The 25,105-nt window shown below is 37.5% G+C and overlaps 1 long non-coding RNA gene across 3 annotated transcripts in view; it reads left to right on the top strand.

The window, feature by feature from the left end:
- LOC116089253 overlaps window positions 1-16,487 on the top strand; it is an 80,252-nt gene extending 63,765 nt beyond the window's left edge. For all 3 annotated transcript variants that reach the window (XR_004118246.1, XR_004118244.1, XR_004118245.1), the window contains exons 5-6: window positions 15,207-15,318; window positions 16,373-16,487. This is a non-coding gene — a long non-coding RNA (uncharacterized LOC116089253). The remainder of the gene's footprint in view (window positions 1-15,206; window positions 15,319-16,372) is intronic.
- The last annotated feature ends 8,618 nt before the right edge of the window (window positions 16,488-25,105 follow it).

The following is a 25,105-nucleotide window of genomic DNA, read 5'->3' as shown; positions in this document are numbered from 1 at the left end:
GACTGGTGGCCACACAAATAAATGGCTTCTCGGTGATTTATGAAATGTCCTGGGTGCCTGATGAAGTAGTTTCAGGACAAGGGTAATCATTATGTACTTCTTATCGACTTTGCCTTATTATAAAGCCTTTTCTTTGAAGTACTATTTACAAATCATAGCTTCCAATTGGAATAATCCTGGTAGACCCTTTCTCTGCTTTTTGTTCCACGCCCGTGTCCTACCTCAAGTAATTAAAACAGAGTGCCTAGCTTTAGGACCCAGGTCTCCACACTTTTTAAAAACTACCCAGGAGAGTCTGATGATTAGCCAAGATTGAGAACTACTGTGGGAGACCTTGTGTTTTATCTTATCAGATCCTTTCCTAAAGGATCCAAGCAGTTATATGATGTTTTCCAATCTCTGGTCCTTTGTTGGAAGTTAAAGTGGATTAGTGTTGCTTGCATCTCACACTAAACATGTTTTCTGGTATTTGTGTTCAATCTAGCATTTCCTCTAATTATCTCACTTAACTTTCTGTCTTGTACTCCAGAGACTTTGTGAATAGTATGTCACTGTCAGTTTTTACTGTGTATCGTAGAGTCCTCGACACAGACTAAACAAGGGAAAACAGCCAATTTACAGTGTCACATAACAGAAACATTTAGGCATAGAGCTGGACAAGGGTGGTTTTATCTCACCATCTCAATTATGGCCATAGGATTTTCCCACCTTCCATCTCATGCCTCTGCCTTCTGTTGTCCAGGATTTGTTCTCGGGTTTCATATTTAAGCTCCTTTGAGTTTCAGGCTAACACTACTCTAACTGCAAATTCAACAGCAGACTGTATCTCTCCGGGTAGATTGTATTCATCATTTAGCAGCTATTTTAGTTGGTTTATCCCGTATTCCTGAAGTTACACCTCATGCATTTATGATACACAAGGATATTGGAGATTTACAGTTAGGTCAGTGTTTCTCAGTCAGAAATGAGTTCTTATCTGAAGTACACCACTTGAAATTGGAGTAGGTTACACCAAAATCCGTGCTACTGAAGTGAGGGATGAATTCTTATCTGAAGCACACTACCTGAGCTGGAATAGTTTACTGCAAAATCCATGCTGCTGCTGACTAAAGAGAAACCATCAAGATGGGGCTTCCCAAAGACACTCAAACAGACTTCTGATATGGGGCAACTGAGTCTTTGCAGTGTGAGCTTTTATGATGAAGAAGCAAATGATAAATAAGAGGGATCAGAACGCACCTCAGCCATAGCCAGCTCCTTATCAGCATCAAGGCACAGAAATCAGTGCAGAATTGTCAATACTAACATGGCTTCCTTAGTGAAATGTTAAGTTGTAAAAACAGCTACTTAGGGAAGAAAGGAAACTAAATGACACTTTAGGAAACAGAATGAGAAAAAAAAACAGTTCTTTTGTTTTACTTACATCTTTACCTAAAAAGAGTAAAAGACCCTTGAGAAGTGGCATTCATGCTTAATGAGCCTATACATTCCTGACGAGATGATGCTGTGAATATCAAATGTATTAACATCAAACAGACCTCTCTATCCTTGTGAAAAAGATACAGCTTAAATATTACCAGAATTTTGAAAAGAGGAGCCCTTTGACTTTTAACTCCTTGTGATATTCAGCTGTTATCTCAAACCTCTCCAAGACTATGTGATTAATTGTTATGATTTGGATGGAAAAATTCTCCCTTGGGCTCAAGTGTGAACTCTTCGTCAGTCCACAAGTCACATTGTTCTCTGACACTTTAGAACTTCTTGGAAGTGAGCCTTAGCTATCAGAAGTAGGTCATCTGGGGAAGACATTTGAAGGTTCCATGTAATTCCAGTTCTGGCTGTGCTCTCTGTGAGGGGGAGCGCTGAGATATTCCCCTGCCATTACCGATGAAGCTGCCCCACTGCCAGGCTTTGTGCTATGACTGACTGGAATCTAATCTACTACATCCTCAAACCTTCCTTCATTAATTGTTTGCTGTCTAGGGTCTTGGTCGCAGCAATTTAACAGTGATTAACACACTGACCATGGTAGGAATCTAACAACAGTTTTATGTAGGGTGGGATAAAGTGAACCTACCTACCTCTTCCCCCCTCCTTCATTTTATCATGGATATAATTATGGTAATTAGTTTTAATTACTATTTTTCTTTAGATGCATTAGTTTGAGTTTTAACCTTTTGCCTTTTATATTTCTAGTCTACTTACAGATGTTGATTCCATAAATGTTATTCTTTGTAGAAGAAGTTTGGAAAAAGAAGCCATGAACTCTAATTATACAATTTAAATTCAAAATCTATTATACTTTGGTAGTTTACAAGTATTTTCTTCAGTGTAGTTTTCTTATACATACCTCCTGCTTTTCTTTTACATCCTATTAGGGTTAGTCCTCTTCTTCACCTGATCATGGTACCAATTTACCAAGCAGATAAGTTCACCAAATTTCCTTATAGTGTCCATCTGTTCCTTTCATCATTTTACTTAATGTCTCTTTCTTGTGTTCTCACTGGAGGTTTCCAATGTTCTTCCAAATTCCTTGTGTCTAATGCTATTTATTCTCCATGCTAGGGGCATCGTGATCTGTTTAAGTCTATACATTTGATCATCTAAATATTCTGCTTTAAAATATATGAATGCAGGGGGGGAGGGAGATAGCTCTGTCAATAAAGAGTGTGTCTCACAAGTATGAGGGTTTGAGTTAGACCCTTAAAATTCATGGAGAAAAAGATAATTGAAGTGATAGTGTAGTTTTGTAATCTCAGCACTGGGGACATGGAAATGGGAAGATCCTTGGAGCTGCCTGGACAGCTAACCTAGTTGAATTAGAGAGCCTCAGCCCTCAGTGAAAATTACAATAGAAACCATCAAATGAGGAACACTCCCAACTAAAACAAGGTAGATAGCTTCAGGTCAACCCAGAGATATTCTCTGACTCCCGCATACATGCTCTAATACACGTGTATTTGCACACATGAAGATATACACAAAGGTAAGCATATAAACAGAGTGCCACTATCTCTTGCTATGATAAGCCAAGAAATAAACTCTGGGCCTGACATAGAGATCTCTGTACCATGCAATTTTGTTCTGATCTCAGGATGCCATCTCAGCCATCCTTCCTTCCTCCCTCCCTCACACCTCAGCTTTGTTTCCTAGAAACCCACATCCTCCCACCAATGTTCTATGTATAGGATGTGTAGGGTGTATAGGATGAGAACCTGAGAAGAAATTTCCTGTGCATATAACCATAACTGTTTTGGTATTGCCTAGCTTAAAGCATTTATCATTTTCTGGTATAGAATTTCCTACAACACATTCTATTTTTAAAAGATTTATATTTTTAAATATGTGTTTGTGTATGGCTATGTGTCCATGAGTGCAGGTTCCTGAGGAATCTGAGGCATCAAATCTCCCTGGATCCTGGGTTACAGGCAGTTTTAAGTTACCCAACTTGTGTGGTAGGTAAGGAGCTGAAGTCATCTGCAAGAGCAGGAAGTGCTCTTAACCTCCAAGCTGTCTCTGCAGTCCAATACTTTGTCTAAAATGTGGACAAATCCAATACTTTGTCTAAAAACTATACCCCATTTAGGGTTCAAAGCTTAGGTCAGGCATTAGATCTTCTCCAAGATCCTCCGAACTAAAGAATGATCTATCATTTGGCATCCTACGATCTGTCTAAGCAAATCCTTAATCTCTGGGAAGGGCTCAGTATAAAAAACCCTTTTGGAAGGACATAGTGAATGGCAGTGTAGGGCACTCACTTTGGAGATTCGCTGGTATAAGCAGCGTGCCGTTTCCGTTCTATGCTTCATGAATATAACGAAGATATAAATGTTGATGCGCTGCCAACTTGTGCATTAGCAGTGCTTCATGGCCTCTCTTATACAAGTTGTACATTAATTCTCCTGTTGTAAATCTGCCTGTCAGGTTAAAACAGCTCGGTAAGCCCTTCGTAACGTCCTGTTCCTCTCTCTTCCATGCCCTTGGCAGAGAACTGAGTTTACATAGGAAACTCAGAAAGTGTGGGGTGAATGTGAAGAGTTATGAATGGCATAGTGATTTCACATCATAACGTAACTTTAGAATCTTTTCTCTGAACTTCATCAAGAACCATTCTGGAAACTGGATATTTTTTTGTTATGTATAACCAAAGACTCTATCTGTCAATAGTGTGTGCAAGAATTTAGATTGTAATACTTTAAACAAATAGGTAGTTTTAATACACTTAGTTAATCGGTTCAAGTAAGTACCAAAATTTCTTTCTAAAAAAAGATATCTGCACAGATAATCCACTTCAGTCTTGGTAGTGCATAAAAAGTACTCCTGGTGTATCTAAAAAATAAATGTTTTAAAACTATAGTTAAAGTTTGGGTAATTTAGATGATAATAGTAATTGTAAATATTAATATTTTAAGAAAGTACACATGGGTTAGCACCGTCAACTCAACAGAATATAGACTCACCTAGGAGACAAGCCTCTAAATCTGGCTATTGGAATTAAAATGAGGGAAGAAAATAGCACTGTGAGTGGGATCATTTGCTAGCTGGGATCTTCAATTGCATAAGTGGAATGGGAGCCACCATCAGCAGGATTCCATCACACACTGCTTCCTGATTGTGGATGTGTTGTGAGCAGATATTTCATGTTCCTGCTGCCTTGATTTCCTTGCTGTGAAAGAAAGTCATACGTAAGAAAGTACATACACAAGAAGCACATACAGACAGATAGACAGACATACATACAGACATACATGCATATATGCATACATTCATCCATATACACATACACACATACATACACATATATACATACATGCATAAGTGCATACATTCATACATAAATAAGTCATACACAAGAAACACATACCTATATACATAATATGCATATACAACATACATACATGCATACATTCATACATACATGCATACATACATAAGAAAGTTGTGCACAATGGTGCTTGTATGGCACCTTTGGGTTGAGAGTGAAAACAAAGTCTTTCTCCCTTGATTTTCTTTTCTCAAAGTGTTTTATCGCAGCAATAACATAGTTGCTGAGACAACATATGACCAATTCCTTTGTCAAGTCAAAGCAGACCCCAAAGAGGCAGAGCTGACATTCTGCACAGAAACCTAAGAGCCAGGGCTGGAATGTTTTGTTCAGAATTTGAGGGAGAAAAAAATGACAGAGAGCCTCACTTCCTTCATACATAAAATGGAATAATGCATGGGGGAGGGGGGCAGAGGGCATTTTAGCATGTTAATTTTCTTGCTAACCTAACTACAATATCGGTGGCTGAGTTTCTCTTCATCAAAATGCTACATTATTGTGGAATTCTCTCATGTAATTCTCAGAAATGACCTTCATCATAATCTGGTCTTCATTCCCTACAGATTCAGACCCTAAGGCTCAACACACTTTCATATTTTACCAAATTAAGCAAACAATAAAGGGTGCAGCCTGATCTGACCTTTCTGTAATTTACCTGATATCCATGCCTGAAAATCATCTCTATAGCCTCTTGATTTTATAAGTTTAGCTTAGTTCTTTCGGGCATGAAAGTGTGTGTGTGTGTGTGTGTGTGTGTCTCACTTAGAATTATAGGCATTTCTATAATTTAACCTTTACAGTGTTTCAATTTACAGCATGAAATTACTGTGGAGATGAAATAAATGTAAAGTACCTGATCACTTAGTCCACAGCTCATAAATACTCAGTAAACTGTTGATGATGATGATGATGATGATAATGATGATGATGATGATGATGATGATGATGATGATGATTACTACTACAACGACAATGACAAGGATGATGACTCAATCAAACATCACAATTCAGTGATTCAAACAAGAAACTACCTCAAAATGAGAAAATAGCAAGGAAAAGCAGGGTGGCAGAGCCTGCTTCTCATGCCCTATGATGCAAACCTTCTTAGAGATTGCTAAAAAAGGATTTTTCAAATATTACCACAATAACCCTGGTATTTGTGTTAAAAAAAAAAAAAAGTAGGGGCAATCAAGGTGTTTTTCTCTTGGTTCAGACTGATACAATGTCTCGCTCCATAAAACAGCAGCAGCCACACTAGGAACTCATTAGGATGGAGACTTTTGGGTAGCTTCCAGGTCTGGATGGATTGCAATCTGAGTTTGACAGTGTGTCCAACGGCTCCTAATTTTATCAAAGATGGAGTGATGATGTTACAACCTATTGAGAAGTAAACTGAAGATCAGGGAGCTGGGATGTGCTGAGAAGCCAACCTTCCACCACTCTTCTCTTGTTCATTAGACGTGAGACTCTGGAAGGATTCTGGAATGAAATGGAGCACTTTAAATACCACTTCAGTTTGGTTTGCCTATCAATCATAACGCTGGAAACAGGACAAGAGAGCCACATTAGGAAGCATGTTTTAAAGGACAGGTGCGAGTGCACGGAGGCACCTATTTAAAACCTGCATCTGTCAAGCAAAATGGGGATAAAAGAAGAGACATTTTCAAGGGCAACTGTGAAACAGTTAAGTCTCACTTTTCATAACTACCTGTATTAAATATGTAATTATGAATATGGCTGTATAGTCTATTTGTTATTTATAGTATTACATTTTGGCAGTCATTCATGTGCAGATAGAGATCATATTTATACAAGAAGAAATCTGACAGAAGAGAACGTTTTGGACTGTGTCTGCTTCACATGACTAGGTCTTTAGCTGTCTTTGCTCATCATTGAAGACCAGTTCAGTTTATCAAAACTCAGATTGTGTGAAAGGGATATCTCATTTTGTTAACCCTCAGTATACTGTAGCACTGACATCTTGATGAGATGACTCCTTTCCTGGAGTAGTATTAAAACCAACCTGGCCAAATACAAATTAAACCCAAACTTTTATTTTTTTGTATTTTTTTTTTTTTGGTTATTTTGTTTATTTACATTTCAAAGGTTATCCCCCTTCCCAGTTTCCCCTCCACAAGTTCCCATTCCCTCCCCTTATCTCTATGAGAGTGCTCTTCCACTTGCCCACCCACTCCTGTCTCAGAGCCCTAGCCTTCCTCTATGCTCGGTCATTGAGCCACCATAGGACCAAGGGGCTCTTCTCCTATTGATGCCCAACAAGTCCATCCTCTGCTTCATATGTAGCTGGAGCCATGGGTCCCTCCATGTGTATACTCTGGTTGGTGGTTTAGTCCCTGGGAGCTTTGGGTGGGGGTTCTGGTTGGTCAATATTGTTGTTCATCTTATGGTGTTGCAAACCCCTTCAGCTCCTACTGTCTTTGCCCTAACTTCTTCATTGGGGTTCTTGTGTTCCAAACATCGGACCAAACTGTTTAGTACGGCCTTGGTATCACTGAGCACCACAGCCTCACTTTGGACTTTAAAATATGATTGACTAAAATGGCTTCTCAAGAAAAAAAAAAGCTAGATAATGTTAAGCAGAAAAAAAAAATTAACTTCTCTCAAGAACCATGGACTTAGTTTTACCAGCTGCACTTTGGAATTGGAAATATATATTAAAGAGGGACAGTGTGTTCTAGATTCTGAATTATGACTGACAGTGATGATGTGAATTCAGAAGTATTTTTGGGTGCATTCCCCAGCACTCTCAATGTCACACAATTAAGGCTGACACAAACTCCAGCCAGAAAACTAGGAAGTGGATGTTTTATAAGTGAAAATAGAGTTCTTCTCCATGAGGCAGTGTCAATAAAGCCACTCTCAGTGTACAGCTAAACTGTGCTCTCCATCTAATTTCTTTCTTGTAAACCATAAACAAGTTATAATTTAGTAACTTTCGCTGTTGGATTCAAGTCTGGATTTTCATTACCCAATGTTCTTTTTAAAATATTCTACCTGTAGTTTCGGCAATGAGATTAATGCCCAATTTAGGATGACTAATTCTAGATTATTCGGTGGGAAAATGCAAAGCCATATAGACAGACTGACTTCAGTTATTTTTAAATAAATTCATCCCCTCAAGTTGCTAAAAAGCCTCGATTGTGACAAAGGTCTTCTGACCTATTTCTCAACCAATTATTCATCAACAAATTGTAGGGCTTAATTTGTGGTTATCATATTCACCTCCGCTATCTTAACCATCAGTGCTCAGCATGGATCCCAGGGGATGACTTGTCACTACTGATTTTCTACCGCTCCAGAGACCCTTGAAATATTATATTTGATAACCATCACAGACCTGATTAAATCGCTGAGACAAGGGTCTTTCAGTCTAGCATCTCAGCCAAGTAGACGAGCCCTCTGGAGTAGGCGAAAGCATGTCAGAGTGGCACCCATCATTCTTTCATAATCAAGGGCTTGGAGAGAAAAATCTTCATGTATTTTCTGAATACTGCAGTTAATATGCATCCAATTTCTTCCTCTCTCAACAAGGATGCCTCATGAGTATCTAGAAAGACGTGCTGCCTCTTTTCAAATTTCATCCTCTCTCTAAAGGCTGTTTAAATGAAGATCTTCTTTTACAAAATACCTGAGAGGGTCACTGATTTTAAAATGCCCATTAATTACGTGCACTCATGGCTTCTCACTAATAGCCACAGCTTTGGAAATTTTAATATATAGATTTGCCGTGCTTTGTTTGCCAAATCAACATATCAAGTTATAAAAAAGTACTATAAAATGCTCAAGTATTTCTGACCCTCAAATGTATACAAGGCACATGTGTGCATGCACCATGTATACATGTAAGGGTCACACACACACACACACACACACACACACACACACACACAACTGTAATTAGAAGCTAACAATTTCTTTTCCTGAAATTTTTCCTATTCCCAGATAATAGTGTGATACATACACAGGGCTAATGTCACATTCTCAATCCTTTACTTAGCAGCAGCTTCAGAATCATTTACATCTGCACAGGGGACTCTGAAGAGAGGCTAGAGAAATAGCCCAATGATTAATAGCATGCACTAGAGAATCTGGGGTCAGTTCCTAGCAACTATGTGGGTGCTTCACAACCTCAATTTTTATACAATATAATCTGATTGGGGTGTCTCCTCTCTTTGCTCCTCCTGTGTCCTTCCAATTTTTCACTCAACTTACTCTACACCTTTGCTCTCTTTAGAAAACAAACAAGCAAATAAAAATCTAATCAAAAACAGAATAAAACAGGGCTGGAGAGATGGCTCAGCGGTTAAGAGCACTGATTGCTCTTCCAAAGGTCCTGAGTTCAAATCCCAGCAACCATATGGTGGCTCACAACTATCCGTAATGAGATCTGATGCCCTCTTCTGGTGTGTCTGAAGACAGCTACATTGTACTTACACATAATAAATAAATAAACCTTTAAAAAAAACAGCATAAAACAAAAGGAAACAAAGAAAAATACAAGAAACACATACACATGCATGCACATACAAGCATGCACACACACATGCATACATAAAACCCACCAAAATACAAAATCAGAAACCTAAATACACAAACAAAAGTAATATATATATATTTTAAAAAATGCCCAAAGAAGGCAATTAGAGACAAATAATCCTCAAAGAAGTCATTGATTTTTTTCGTGTTGGCCATTTACTGCTGGCATGGGACTCCCCCTTAACTATGGGCTGTATGCACAATGAAGATCCATTGGAGAAAGCTAATTTTTCTTGTACAAGTGTTTGTCCATTGGAGACATCTCAGGGATGGGAGCGTGTGTTCACTTCATCCTCAGTATTGATACTCCATCTAACCTGGAACTGTGAAAGTGCATGCTACCACAGTCTCTAAGAGCTTCCGGGTGTGTCATATATTACTTTTTCTGTTGGGTCCAGAAGGCACTGTTTTCATACTGTCATCTGTCCCATCTGGCTCTTACAAGCTCTCTGCCTTCTCTTCCCCATAGTTTCCTAAACCCTAAGATGAGGAACTAGATGAGACGTCCCATTTATGACAAAGTGTTCCAAGATCTCTGACTCTCTCAATGTTGGAAAAGGTTTTTAATGTTCTCATCACAGGGAAGAGATAAATATTTAAGGGGATATTGTTGTACTAGGCTAGCATAATATATTATGCAAATAATTCCCATAGCTCTATGTTGCTATCAAGGAGTATAATTAAAGAGTATAATTATGTCAAATAAAACTTAAATTTAAAAAAATAGTAAGAGCATTCATTGTCTGTATAGACATTGACTTTAGTTAAAAAAAAAATTACTTAAATACCAGGAAATTGAGTGAAAAATTGACACCCAAATCCTCCACGGCAGACAGTAGAATGGCACTGTCCTCACTGAAGGTAGTTGTTCCACGTCAATGAATCTGATCTGGATTATCCTGCAGATGCTAGTCTCCAAGGGGATTGCAGCTCCTGTCCAGATGACAATCAATAGTAACTCTCACAACTGCATCCACTGAGGACCTCTTGCCAAACATTCCATCCACCCAACTCTCCTCTGTTTCCCACATTCCCCTTCCCAGGTGCCCTGTCTGCCAGTTCACCAGCCTAATATATCTTGTATCCATCCTTCTTCCTTAGAGGGTTGACCTGTCACTAGCTTGGGTCCCTCTCCTTCATTCCTTTTCCTGTATACATTTTAACTATTCATCTTTGTGTGAGACTATACCATATTTTGTTTTGACAGTTTTCATTGTTTTAATATTTATCTGATATGTTTATAAAATATTTTATTATTAAATCTTTGAGAAATTCATCCCTGTTCTTTCTTCTATTTGTATTTCACCTCCCAAATCTACCCTTTCCTCTTCACTCTGAACTTCCTATTTCTTTGATTTTTTTTTAAAACATTCCATCCAGGCCAATTTGTGTTCATCATGTACCCCTGTTTACTCCTGAGTCATGGGCTTTCCAGTAGACAGCGGTCAAACTAAAGGGGGCTATGTCTTTAAAGAAAAAACGATTTCCCACAAAAGCCTTCAACTGTAAATAGCTCCTCAATTAGATGTGGGGCTCATGAATTCCTTTCTCCACCATTACTAGGCAAAAATACTCATGAGCCCTTTGCCCTACATTTCCCCACTAATTTTGAAAGAAAATTTCTCCTTTCTTAAATTACAATACGCCCTTTGGAGAGTAAAGCTGGGCATATGGCAATTAACTAATTAATCATTATACATATAATTGTAAGCAAGTATTTTCTGCTTGTGTGATTATTGAGCTGCTCTTCTTTGATGTAGAAATGCATCTATCAATGTAGAAATAAGACTAAGTCTTTTGTTATATTAACCTTATTTTATTTTTAGGACAAGTTGAGTTTCTTGTATTATTCTATTTTTGGTTTAATTTATTGTACTTTTTCCATTTCTTTGTCCATCTGTCTGCAATGGTGGCCATTTGTTTGTCATGCATTTAGTGTATTTTACACACATTTTAATTCCATCCTCTTATTATTATATCTATCTAATGTTATTTTTACCATATACTTGTTTTGCATAGTGATCTAGTCTGTTGCTTCTGATTTAGTATTCATTTTCTATGGTTAGTGTTAACAAGGTACAAAAGACACAGTGGTTCAAGACAACAGAAATTTATAATTTCATAGTTTAGTTTATGTAGTCAGAATTACAAACTGACTCTATAAAATTGCCTAAAATAAAGATCAAGATTTTGCTACCAGTATATTTTTAATGTGTTTGTTGGGGAGATTGTGCATGCATGTGTGCATGCATGTATGCATGCATGGGAGCACTTATGAGTTCAAGTGCACACAAAAGATATTGTGCTTGATCGTGATGCTAAGTGTAGATTATAGCTAGTAAATCAGGCCTCAAGACAATCAGAAATTGATTGACATTCGTGCCATGATTGTTCCAGAGGGCCTAGCTCATTAGGCCAGTCGTTAATGGAGTTTGCAGGATCCACAGCTGTGTAAGATAGCTTGCTTCTTCAGTTGTGTACATAGCACCTTTGAGCACTACAAAAATTATCCAGAAGACATGAAGCTTCCAGATCAGTCTCAGCATGATTCTTCAATGTTTTATAACTCAAGTGTTCTATAATCTCCTTTGACCTTGATTTTTCATATTCCCATCTTACCTTAGCCCTCCCTGTTCTACTGGGGAAATGAACATAGTGTTTTCATAGGTCTATTTTCTTATTTATCAGATAATATCACAATCGCCAGTATTTCTCATCACTACCAAATTTGACATTATGACTTCTCTGTGAGTTCCCTTGACTTTTTCTTCCCTTTCCAATACAGCCTACATGACATTTTTTTTTTCATTTTTATGGTTTTATTTTCTTTTTTTACAGCTCTTGTTGTCTTTTTTTATTAGATATTTTCTTTATTTACATGTCATATGATTTCTCCTTTCCCAGTTTCCCCTACAACAAACAAACAAACAAACAAACAAAAACAACAAGAACAAACCCCTACTAGCTCACCTTAATAAAAGATTAAAACTACATGACATAGTTTTAATCTTTTATTAAGGTGAGCTAGTATCCTTTGTGCTTACCCTAATGAGGTTAAAAATGCTTTGGCAAGCAAAGTCCTCATGGTCAGAGAAGTCACAACCCCTTGGATACAGGTTGCTTTGCAAACCCTCCCACATTGAGGCCACTGTCCAAATGCTTCTACTCATTACTCCCTTTTTCTCATAGGAAACATGTTTCTCCTTTTTTGGCACCTGCTATATTCATGCTTCAGTGTGCACACATTCTTCCACCATAACTCGTGCTCTTAGGTCCTTAGCCACAAAACATGACAAATGTAAAAACCAAGCAGAAGACTTCCTCCTGAGCATTACCAGGGCCTTCTGTGATTTATGCCCCACCCCTCCTCCATGTGAGTCTTTTCATTATCTTCTCTTTGTGTTATTCCATTATCTGAGCAAGGCCATGGTTTTCTATTGCTCAGAGTGAGATTATAAGATAAAGCCTTATCTTGTGATTATAAGATAATATATATATATGTATATATACACATATATATTATATATACAAATTCTTACTTTCCATAGATAGTAATATTTACAATTTCTATAGATTAAAAAATGGATATTTATGAGAGACATCATTCAGACTACCAGTTTTTTCTTGCTTTGTACATCATAAGTTCTCATTATTACAAAGTACTCAATGATTTTAAATTTATTGAATAGATTAACATATATATATATATATGTAAAGTGTTCTACATTGGAATGATATCTTTAAAACAAAGTGTTTGGGGTTTAGAAACTTATCAATAACCATGCATAGTGTAGTAGTCAGGTTCTCTAAGATGTTCAAATTGATAGAACAAATTTATCTATATATATTAAAAAGGGTTTATTAAAATGCTTATAATATATGGTCTGGTTATTATAACAATGGCTGTGTCCTGACAGAAAGACCAAGAAATGCATAGTTGTTCAGTCCATGTGGAAGGATGTCTCAAGTGGTCTTCAGTAAATGTTGAAATCCTGAAGAAGAAGGTTCTAATATGAGCCAGGGACTGCCTCAGAGGTGGGGCAGTTGAAATTGCCAGTGAGAGTGAGGGCAAATAGGCTAAAAGCAAAAGCTTCTTTCTACATCCTTTACATGAGCAGCCACCAGAGGGTGTGGCCCAGATTTAGAGTAGGTCTTCTCTCTTCAAACAGCCCAATCAAGAAAATTACTCACAGATGGAGTTAGCTGCTTGGATTTTTGTTAGTTCTAGATGTTGTCAACACAGCAACAAACAAGATGGCCATCACATATGAGGCTACTCCTTAATGTTACATTGACTTTGGGAGATTTCCAATATTCTGTATGTTTTATGTGTGTGTGTGTACATGCAGTGTTTCATTTACACATAACTTTTGTCTGAATGTTACATCAGAGTCTTATCTGAACACCTGTCTTCTGTACTGCTGTGACTTATCTTTAAGACCAAAGGCAGGATTGAGATACTGGTTTCATACTCCATCTTTACTCTCATTTTCAGGCACTTCTCCAAGCCTAATTTGCTCCAGTATGTGAACTCATCCTGTGCCCTGAGCTTTGGCTGAGGCTGGTGCAGTGGATTAATTAAAATATCTGACTTTGAACTCCTTTATAATGGAAATTGTTGAGTAACATCATTGCAAATATCTGACGTTAATCAGATGGCAGAGAAGATGGCTTGCTCAGTTGACCCATCATCTTTGCACATGATTTAAATGCAATGTTTAGCCTGTTTATACACCTGTAGTCTACAGGCTTTTACATCAAATTATAGTACTTTATGGATGAAAATAAGAATTAAAAGTTTAGAACCTTATTACATAGAATGACATTTTATCATAATTATTATTTACAAGGCAATTTAACATGTACGGTGTAAAGTATATTAAGAATGTCAACTATCCTGTTAAATTTGATACTAGTTCCTTATTCCTATACATTAAATTGTTTCTCTTTCCATAAGTTTCTATGATTGTTAATTATTTAACAAGGACCAATTATACTAGGGATTCAGGAGAAAATTTGTGAAAAGGCTTCAGGTCATGGCTTAAAACTATAAAAAATCATGAGTATAAATGATAATGGATAAAATTATTAGTTGTTAAAAGAGGAGGAAAAGGGTGAGAAGGAGGAGGAGAAAGAGGAGTAATTTAGGTTCTGGGGATAGAACCCAGGGCTTTGAACAGCTTAACCATACTCTCTATCAATAATCTGCTGTTCTACCCCTAATGAAATTCTTTTAAAAGTATCTTCTATTATGTAGATGCACCACCTTTTCTTTATCCATTCTTCAGTTGAGGGATATTTAGGTTGTTTTCAGTTTCTGGCTATTACAAATAAAGCTGCTATGAACATGGTTGAGCAAGTATTCCTATGGTATAGTGGGGCATCATTTGGATATATGGCCAGGAGTACTATAGCTGGGTCTTGAGATAGAACTATTCCCAGTTTTTTTGAGAAACAACTGAATTGATTTCCAAAGTGGTTGTACAAGTTTGCACTCCCACTAGCAGTGGAGGAGTGTTCCCCTTGCTCCACATTCTTGCCAGCATGTTGTCAATCTGTAGCTGCCATTTTGTCCTATTGACAGTGTTCTTTCCCATACAGAAGCTTCAGTTTCATGATGTCTCATTTATGTGGATCTCAGCGCATGAAACATTGGTGTTTCATTCAGGAAGTTGTCTCCTTCCAGTGCATTCAAGCCTATTCCCTACTTTCACTATTAGATTTAGTGTATCCAGTTTATGTTGAGGTCTTTGAACAACTTGACTTGAATTTTGTGCAGGGTGATAAAAAAAAATTGAATCTATTCACATTCTTCTACATGCAGACATCCACAAAACCCAAAATTGTCTTGCCTACAATATGTGCAGGAAGAAATATGGAGCAGAGACTGAAGCAACAGCCAACCAAGGACTGTCCCAATTCGAGACTCATCCCATGTAAGAGATCAAACCCAATACTATTAATGATATTTTGCTATGCTGGAAGACATAAACCACCTAGCATAACTGTCTCCCAAGAGATTAATGAAGGCAGATGTAGAGGCCAACAGCCAAACATCAGGCCAAGCTCAGGGAGTCATGGGGAAGAGTGAGGGTTTGATCCAAGCTGGAGGGATCAAAGATACCACAAAAAGACATACAGAGTCAACTAACCTAGGACTATGAAGGCTCATAGAGCCTGGGCCACCAACCAGAGAGCATGAAGGAGATGGTACTAGACAACATATACACTTGTAGCAAATATGCATTGTAGTCTTCATATGAGTCCCCTTACAAGTGGAGTGGGAGTTGTCTTAGTGTCTGTTTCCCTCAATTCCTCTCCCCCTACAAGGATTGCCTGGTTGGGCTTCAGTGGAAAAGGATATGTCTAGTTGTACAAGGAACTACATGTCCCAGGGTGGGGTACTAATCAAGGGAGGTTCCCTTTCTCTGAGAAGAAGGGATGGTGTAATGAGGGAAGGGATTTGTAAAGGTGAAATTAAAAAGACAGAAGGGAAGGAGATGTAAAGTGAATACAAAATAAATTATTAAAAGAACAGAAACAAAAAGAAGTTTCTTCTAGTTTAGAATAGACAGGGATGAGAAACAAATAGATTTTGAAAGTATCTTAGATTAGTAAAATGCTAGACAATTGTCCTGGGTCCTAAATGCTTTCTTAAGCCTTTAAATGCAGAACTATTCATTGAATAACATGTTTGATATTAACAAAAATGTAAAAAATAATGCTTTAATTCACTGCACTTGTGTTTTAACCCTTTTTATGACTTAAAGATAAATATATGTTTCTACCCTAATTATATGAACTTAAATAAAGCACTAGAGGTGTAGATGGATCATGCACAAGTAAGCAAGGGAAGACAATTGACTTTTTGATGTAAGATATAATTATCCCTTTAATAGTAGGTCAAAACATTGTATCCAGATTTCTCTGTTTACAAGAGAAAGTCAGAAGAGGTCACAGCTCTTTCTTCTACTGTTCTCTTCCTCTCAGATATTGTAGCACACTGGCTCACACATGATGACATCTTCCTCTTCCCAGGAAGGCAATACATCAGCCTGGAAGATCATGGAAGGCAGGAGGTACTGCTGTGAGTGACGCAGAGACCAGATGGGGAAAAGGAAGCAGCCAGCAGTCCATGACACTCTTCTAGAAGACACCAAGATAATGTAGTCAAAGGCTGCACACTCTATGATCTGTCCCACGGGAGTATCTCCTGGACAATGTCAACTTGGAATGTCTCTGTGGAAAAGGGAAATATAAGACAAGAGGGTAGTTTAACACAATGCCATTGTTGAAATAAAAGAAATTCAATAAAAATAAAATTGAAGGGAGTTTCCTGTTTTATTTGAGGTAGTGATTACAAAAGTTGAGACTTCTCTTTTATCTTTTTGACTATTAGTGCAATTAAAAAATCAGACATGACAAGCCACTAAATATATTTGTCACATTGGCTCACTTAGAAAAATTTATTTCAACCCATCCTCACCCCCAGCATGGAGGGAGATATATCAATATGAACTCAAGTTTTAACTCTTCTACAAGGATAGACCTATTAGCATTTCATACAATTTCCCCCACGTGTTAGAAACTCAGTATTTATCTTCCTTTATATCAGGTAGGTTCTCAGGAGAAATTGCATCTTAATAGTCATTATAAACACATTATTTATACTTCTTTGTCTTGAGGTTTGTGGTTTCTGTTTTGTCACAATTACTAAAATATTGGATTTGATTGCAGTGAATTACCGTTTGGCTTTGTCGTGTATTTTCTCCATTTAGAAAGTCTAATTAATGTCACCAAATTATATCTAAGAAGCCTTGTTGATCAGAATGTTTTCATTTCTTTCCTTCCCGGAGGAAACTTCAGGGGTAAGGCTTTTCTCTGCAAGCCTGGAGTTCTGTGAATCATCCCAAGTTGCAGGGATTGATAAGGTACATGGGACAGTATTAAAGGCATATTCATTTCTTTTGTAAGGTGAATGTAATTCTGTAAGGTACTCTAACTTGTGCATACTTTACATGTTATTTGTTTTCTAGAAGCCTAATACATACAAATATGTTTATGATTCATTAAAAGAACCAGCATTCAGCATTCAAATTACAGGGTTGCTCGAAGCCCCATGATCCGTGGCCCTTCAAAGGCACGTTAAGTCTCCTGTACTGGTAACTGGGCCAGTGAATTTCAATGCTTTCTCCCACATTCACAGAGGCTTGTCTCTTGCTCATCTCCTGACCAGGGTGCCCCTCCCCATTTATGAAGTATATGAATCCCAAGAGGTTGAATCTGTTGGCAACCTGTGGAGGACCCAACTTGCCCGGCAAGTAACCAGCCAATCATGTGACATCATTAAAAATGCAAAGGTTAATTTCATTTTATGACAGTATAGTGTCTACAAACTAAAGACAAATCCAGCTAGATTGAGGGAAGATTTCAATTCCACACTGAGGTCATTAGTCATTCTTTTTGTAGCATATTTAGAACACTTTATAGAAAGGGAAAGTTTTCTAGAAATTAGTGTGGGAGAAAAGTAGGTCGTGATGACAAAATAAGATGATGCATAATAGCAGGGCTCATGATGGCACTGTGGGTGTGGAGAAGAACTGGAATTGAGTAATGGTGAAAACGAACATAAAGCAGATATTAGCTGAGCACTACTGTCTATGTGTGACAAGAGAGTATCCTAAAATTAATGCCCAGGCTTCAAGCCTTTGTAACTAAGATTTCATCCTTACAAAATGATAATATGCTAATATGAAGACATGAATAGCCTGAAGACTAATTCTTCTAATTGTATTTATTTCCTGCTTTTTCACCTCCATGGGAAACACTTGTAAAGGTATGTTTTGTTTTGTTTTGTTTTATCTCTACAAAAAGTTAGATTTCAAAAATACATGTTCCCAATTCAAGCCTCCTCTGATAAAAATAGAATGGAAAACAATTACACACACTAATGTTCAAATTTCCTGGCTATAAAATAGCTGAAATGGAAATTTTGGCCAGCAAGCACATTTTCAGGAATAAATAAGTGTGCCGTTCTTCCTAGTGATGGCTGACACTCTGCTGAGCCGCAGTCACAAGCCAGGGGAGGTGTAGCTCTGACAATCTGCTCATTTTGGTACTCTCCAGAATCAATGGGGTGAAGTCATGCATATGGCCCTTGTCACTGAACATGAAAATGACAGAAGTCAGCACACTGGCAAAGTTACTAGCCATTCATTTTCCCTCTAGAAGCGTATTGTATTACTCTTTTGTGCCCACATTTGTCTCTCAGCTGATTTTGTTTTTCTAGTCTATTTTTTAAATTAGGGAATCAGCTCAGATTTCTCTAAAATAAACAGATAAATTTACCCAATCAATATGTGGTTTGATTTTGATAGATTAAGCAGCATAGCCTAAGATTTCTTAAGAATCAGTAGGTTTTCTGGCTAGATAAGAATGTAGAATTTGTGTCTTCTATGACTATAATGCTAGAAAACATAGCCCTGAATTCTCAAAGGAAATTGAGACTCTCAGACATATTCAAAATAAACAATGGAATTAAAAATAGATGCATAATAAACTTTTTGGACCACACACAAATGTCAAAGTAAGGGAGGATCTGAAGAGAATGGGAATTCTATCCAGGGAGGGAGGGATCTGGGAGATAAGAATCAGAAGTTAAAATAACTGTATAAACATAGAAAACTATTAAACAAAATTAATTTTTAAAAATGTATGTGTTTGTTGGGCATGGTGGGTTTTACCTTTAACTCCAGGACTTGGAAGGTAGAGGAACACAGATCTCTGTAAGTTAAAAGCTACCTTGATCTGAATGGTGAGCTCAAGGCTAGCTAGGGCTACATGGTGATACCCTGTATTTAATATATATATGCCTTCATGCAATTGAATAAAATATGTGCCTTTCACCATATTCTGAAAAAAATCATAAGCTTCCTGAAGTATCCTGGGAAGGAACAATCTCACAGCTTCACCTATAGGACAGTGCCAGTGTTATATGAAAGAAAGGAACAAGATAAGTTTAAAAACATTTCAAAGTAATGAAGTCGCTGCTGATTGTCTTTCATCTCTGAGTCATCATCCATGGTTCCTAGCAGTATTCTCTCTTAGTCTCTACAAGGTAGCATTATACCACCTATATTATACAGTTGGATAAACAGGAACTCAGTCAAATCTAAAATCGCATGGTGTTAGAGCTGGGAGAATAGCCCAGAAGATCAGCTTCCCAGTTAGTGGCCCATATCATTAGTGTTGCTCTAAATACATTTCTTTCCTTGGCTTCACTGAACTGTGACCCTAGACAATGGGAGGAAAGAAGAGGGAGGGAGACTTGAAGGAAGAGGAATGGAAAAGAAGACAGATGGAGGTTGGTTGTACACTACAATTTTATATGTGTTATCAGTGTGGAACAGACAGCCATTAAGCATCACAAACAACATACTTAAATACTTCTAACCCTTACACTCTCCTCTCTGCACTCCCCCAAAAGGGGGAAAACAGCATTAGTTTTACCATCTTAAAACTTGAACAAGTTATTTAAGTTATTCAGACTCAATTTACATATATATGATAATAAGAAATTTTATAACTCCTACCATATAGAACTGTTAAAGTGGTTTAAAGAAAAGTCCCATGCAAAGGATGACATCTTTGGCACTGTATAGTCCTGTTCAACTATATATACTAAAGACTTTCTTAACCTTGTTGTCATTTGTCCTGGACTTCAGAGACTTCTCTGTCAGTTCTGAGCTCACAACAAAAGCTTTCAAAGTGTGCACTACTTAATCAAACTTAACACTAAAAAACACGAAATTCCAAATCAAAGTTGAGAAACATTTCTACATTTCTGGGGAAAGCCTATAGGTCTCTATAAATCTTCATTGGATCCCAGGTAGGATTGTAAACATCAGCATCCACAAAGTGCAGAGCTCTCACTTCCAGAGCAGATGAGCTCAGCAGCATGCTAACACCAACCCAGCAGCTCTCCTCTGTGAAATTACTGGGGCTCTGGCTTGTAGACTCTGTGCAATGTTGTTCCACCTTCTTCAGCTCCACTATCTACTTCTCTAGCCCAGGTAATTTCTAAAATGTCATTCTCAAGATGAATATTTCAAAAGTTATTTTGCACTATGTATTAACCCCTAATGCAATGTCAGCTATGGATTAAAGATTTAATAAGCCCCTGGTCATATCTTTTATATTGACCTCATGAAGACTCTGATCCATCATTTTATTTCTTTATATTACTTGCCAAGACTGGGCAACCTACCAAGAAGTGGGTTGTAATCTGAATAGTGTACTTGCTATCAGAAAATGGTAAGATACAGACATGAGTTTGTCCTTCAAACAGCTCATTAGTGATTGGTATAGACATGAAGCTTGACTATTTTTAAAATAAGAATAATCATACGGGTATATAAAGACTCCAAGAAAAGAATTCATGAACAATACTAGGCTGGTCAGAATAAATAATGTTTGAATTTGGGCTTTGTGGATAATTTTCCAAATAGAGTTTGATAGGAAAGTAACTTCAAACATAGCCAAATATAATGAGATTTGGAAGTCATAGAACTGCAAAGAAATTGCTATCTTGAGCCTGAGGAAAACAAAGTCCAGCGACAGGCCCAAAGTGGGATCCAGCTCAAGGGGAGGCCCCAAGGCCTGACACTATGGAGTGCTCACAAAGGGACCTATCATGACTGCCCTCTGAAAGACCCAACAAGTAGCTGAGTCAGATGCTGATATTTGCACCCAACCAGTGGACAGAAGCAGCTGACCCCTGTGGTTGAAGTAGGGAAAGGCTGAAAGAAGCTGAGGAGAAGGACGATAATGTAGGAGGACCAGCAGTCTCAATTAATCTGAACCCCCGAGATCTCTCAAACCAAACAGACAGCATACACCAGCTGATATGAGGCCCCCAACACACATACAGTGGAGGCCTTCTGGGTCTGTATTCATTCAGGGATAATGCACCTAACCCTCAAGAGATTGGAGGCCCCAGGGAGTTTAGAAGTCAGGTGGGGTGGGGTTGGGGGCATCCACGTGAGGATGGGGTAGGGTGAGGAGGAGGTGTGGGATATGGAGCCATCAGAGGGTGGATGAGGCAGGCAGGGAATGGAATATGGAGTGTAAAAAATGAATTAAAAAAAACTGCAAAGAAATTTTCTCATCTGATTAGAAACAGAAGCAGAGGCAAGGAATAGAGAGAGCCAAGAGGTTGGGTCCTGCCATGTTCTCCTCTATGCTACTCAACCCTGAGAGAAGGAGAAGCCAATACAAATTATGCATTCAGGTGTGTTTGCAATCCCACTGTAGCATTACTTTTTTCCTGACAAATGTTGCAATTAGAGATATCAATCAGATGCTAATGACTCTTCCAATATTCCGAGAAAGTGTTTAACACAGATTACAAAAGTAATGTACAACACGTGCTCTTGTATCACAAGTTAAAGTATTTGGTTAGATGAAAATTATACTTTACAAATTATCCTTAGAAGGTAAACTAGACTGTGTAATTGCTACCTTAATGTAAACGTTATATTAACAAGGGTAAGTTACTTATAAGTACAAAAAAAAAAAATGGGTGGTGGTTTTTCCCAATGAGAATTCATAGCATCAAGGCAAACTCTATGACACTCAAATCCAGAGAGACAAACGAGTTTATACACAGCATTTAGGAAATATCCAAATCAAAAGTGGCTCCTTTATTTTCATGGCTTTTTAAGTTTGGCTTAGAAGATGTGTTCCAGTTGTCATTGCAATTAGTCAATGATCCATGATTAATCATGAGATTGATTTTGTTGATTTTGTGATACTCCTGCTTACTTCCAAAACCCAGTGAAAAATAGGGTTCTTGGACTCTAACACATAGAAATACAGAAGAAAGTAGTAGATGTGGGTTGAATGGAGTCAGCCATGGGCTGCTGAGGGATGATGTGCATATGAACACATTAATCCCTATGAGTTGGCTAAATTGTACTTGGATAACCCACTGGAATAATGAACATGCTTCATTTCCTGTTGCAGGTGTGCAAATCTATGAGAATTTCATCCTAGCTGTTACCAAGTATATGGTGATTATTATTTATTTTGTTTTTTTATGTTGCCTTTGGGCATTTCTGAGGATTATATTTATTGACATAATGTTTAATCAGTTGGATAAAACAAAGGAATGGGATAGATAAATAAGGACAGCTTTCTCTTACCAGATTGCTAAGCATGGCCTTTGAGGTAATGACTGCTCATCACTCATTTATAACTTCAGATGTTCATATGTTCTTGCAAGAAAACTCTTACTTGCACTCATTGTGGACTTTGAATGTGAGTGGATTCTTTTTCTAACAAAAAGAGCATATTGGCTGGTCTATAAGTCAATGAAACAGTACCACAGAAATAATGCACCTAAAAGAAGATTTAACCAATGCCAAAGAACTGTTATAGAAAAAGCTGAATCCCTGTGAGCCTTGCCTAATGTGACTCTTTAGTGTTCTTTGCAGTGCTTCCCTGAGTCCATTCAAAGCTTATGTTCCAGTTACCCCTATAGAAGCTGATTTAACAACATGCATTGGTTTTCTTCACTTGTTTTCTCTCAATTCAACCCTTACTGATATTTCTCAATGCCCTACTACCCCTGCCAGATGATCTGTACTCAAATAATTAGGCTTAAGGTTTGCTTCTGGAACAATCTAGAACAAGCCTGTCTAAGAAACTCCTGTCTGCTTTCACTATAAGTGTATCTGTCCAGATTGTGTTTTATTGAGAGCTTTCAGGTTTCAGCAATTCAGGAGCATCCAATTTACACCCCTTAGTTCAGATACATACAGTATTATAGGCAGACTTTGTTCTCAGCCTACCTAGACAGGTGGCTGAGTTTTTGCTATCAAGCCATTGGGCAATCAACACATAACTCTGGAAAGAAATTATGGGTGGCAGTTACCATTCTGCATTATAAAAGATCTAATTAATAATGACTGTGATATCTTTGTGTAATTTTTGCTTTATATTACATTTATAGTGTGAATCTACATGACCACATTAGTTGAATGGAGAAGGGGAGCGTGTGTTTTGGCTCGCAGTTATAATGCATAATACATCACCAAAGCCGGAGAGGGTAGGGCAGTACAAATAACACAGATCCGGGGTTTATCATCTCTGGGAAGACTGGGAAGCAAATAACAAGTATTCTAGTGCTCATCACGTCTTTCATACTTAATTTTTATTCAGTTCTAGACCTCAGACCCTGTGATTATCTCCCCCCCGCCACACACACACACATGTATTCTGGGTGAGTCCTCCTCATCTTATCCTTTAAGAAAGGAAACATCCTTGCAGACATGAAGAGAGGCTCAACTCCTTAGGTTATTTTAAATCAAATCTAGTTAACAATGAAAATTATTCAGCACAATGAACTTGTCACTGAAGCAGCCATTCTGATTTTGCAAATTCTTACACAAATATCTTACATTCTGGTGGTATGCATTTAGCACAGAATGCAAAATAATGTACAAGAATTTAAAAAGCAGAATGTACTACAAATAGAAGTAGAAGTCATTGTTATAAATAAACACATGATTGGAAGCCTGTAAAATACTGTTCCTCAGAGAATCCAATAGAGCACCTGGATATAGGAATTAGTGATGTTAGAAACCCTAGAAAAGGAAACATTAGAAATAACCAGAAATTAAAGAATAGTATTCAAAAGTACCTGAAATAAACCAAACATGCACACATATATGAGTATGGCAAAGACTTGACGTTGAATTTTGTAGAAGTTTTGATTTCTCCTCTAACTAAACATGAATTTAAGGCAAGCTTTTCCTACCAAAACATCTCAAAAGAAACTACTGTGGGAAATGATTAAAACCATACATGGTGTGTATATTTATTTAAGATGTGGGAGTTCTGTAGCCAATATGCAAAGTTCATACCCTCTAGTATTAGTTAATTTGTTTTCTTTCATGAGTTTATAACTGCATGAGTATTTTTTCCCAACAAATTGTTCTTGGAGAACAAGTAGGAAATGTTCATATCAAAGTATTAACTGTCAATTATAAAAATCTTACTATATGATGTCTCAGATATTTGCATATGCTATTACAAGTACTTGCATCTTTGTATGTCTATAATTCTCATGTTCTTCAGTGACATTAAACAAAATGTCCTAACACACACACACACACACGCACACACACACACACACAAACATCTTTGATAAAGCCACATCTGATACACATTTCATTTAGTGGTTCTTGGATAGAGAATACATCATCGAAAAATAACTTCGGATTGTGTACACTTGACTCAAATGATAGCTGTCACATATCCCCACGATTTAACAAGAGGAAAGCAGAATTTGAACTACACAGAGTTGTGTGATGCTATCTCAATGAAGAACCATCTTCACTCATTAAAAATCACAGACAAGTAATCTTTTGTTCATTTTTTTCCTTTGGGTGACTCCCTCTTTCTGTATGAAATCCTTTTGGAAAACTACATCCACCTCCAGTTAGTAGGATGAGACAGCGCAATTCTAAAAAGAAGCAAAATGAACAAAAAAAATTGTTTAAGGAAAAGCACAAATGAAAAGAGATTAGAGCCTTTTGAATTTGGGCTTCTTACTTTGAGCATCAGGATCATCTTCACAGTAAAGGTGTCCTTTGTTATACAAGTCAAGTGTCTTTTTCCTCCTTGCCCCTATTAGTTAACTGCTAATGCAAGATGTTAAAT

This window comes from Mastomys coucha, unplaced genomic scaffold (genome assembly GCF_008632895.1).
Source record: "Mastomys coucha isolate ucsf_1 unplaced genomic scaffold, UCSF_Mcou_1 pScaffold14, whole genome shotgun sequence".
NCBI classification, from domain to species: Eukaryota; Metazoa; Chordata; class Mammalia; order Rodentia; family Muridae; genus Mastomys; species Mastomys coucha.
This window is presented reverse-complemented; position numbering and strand designations above follow the sequence as displayed.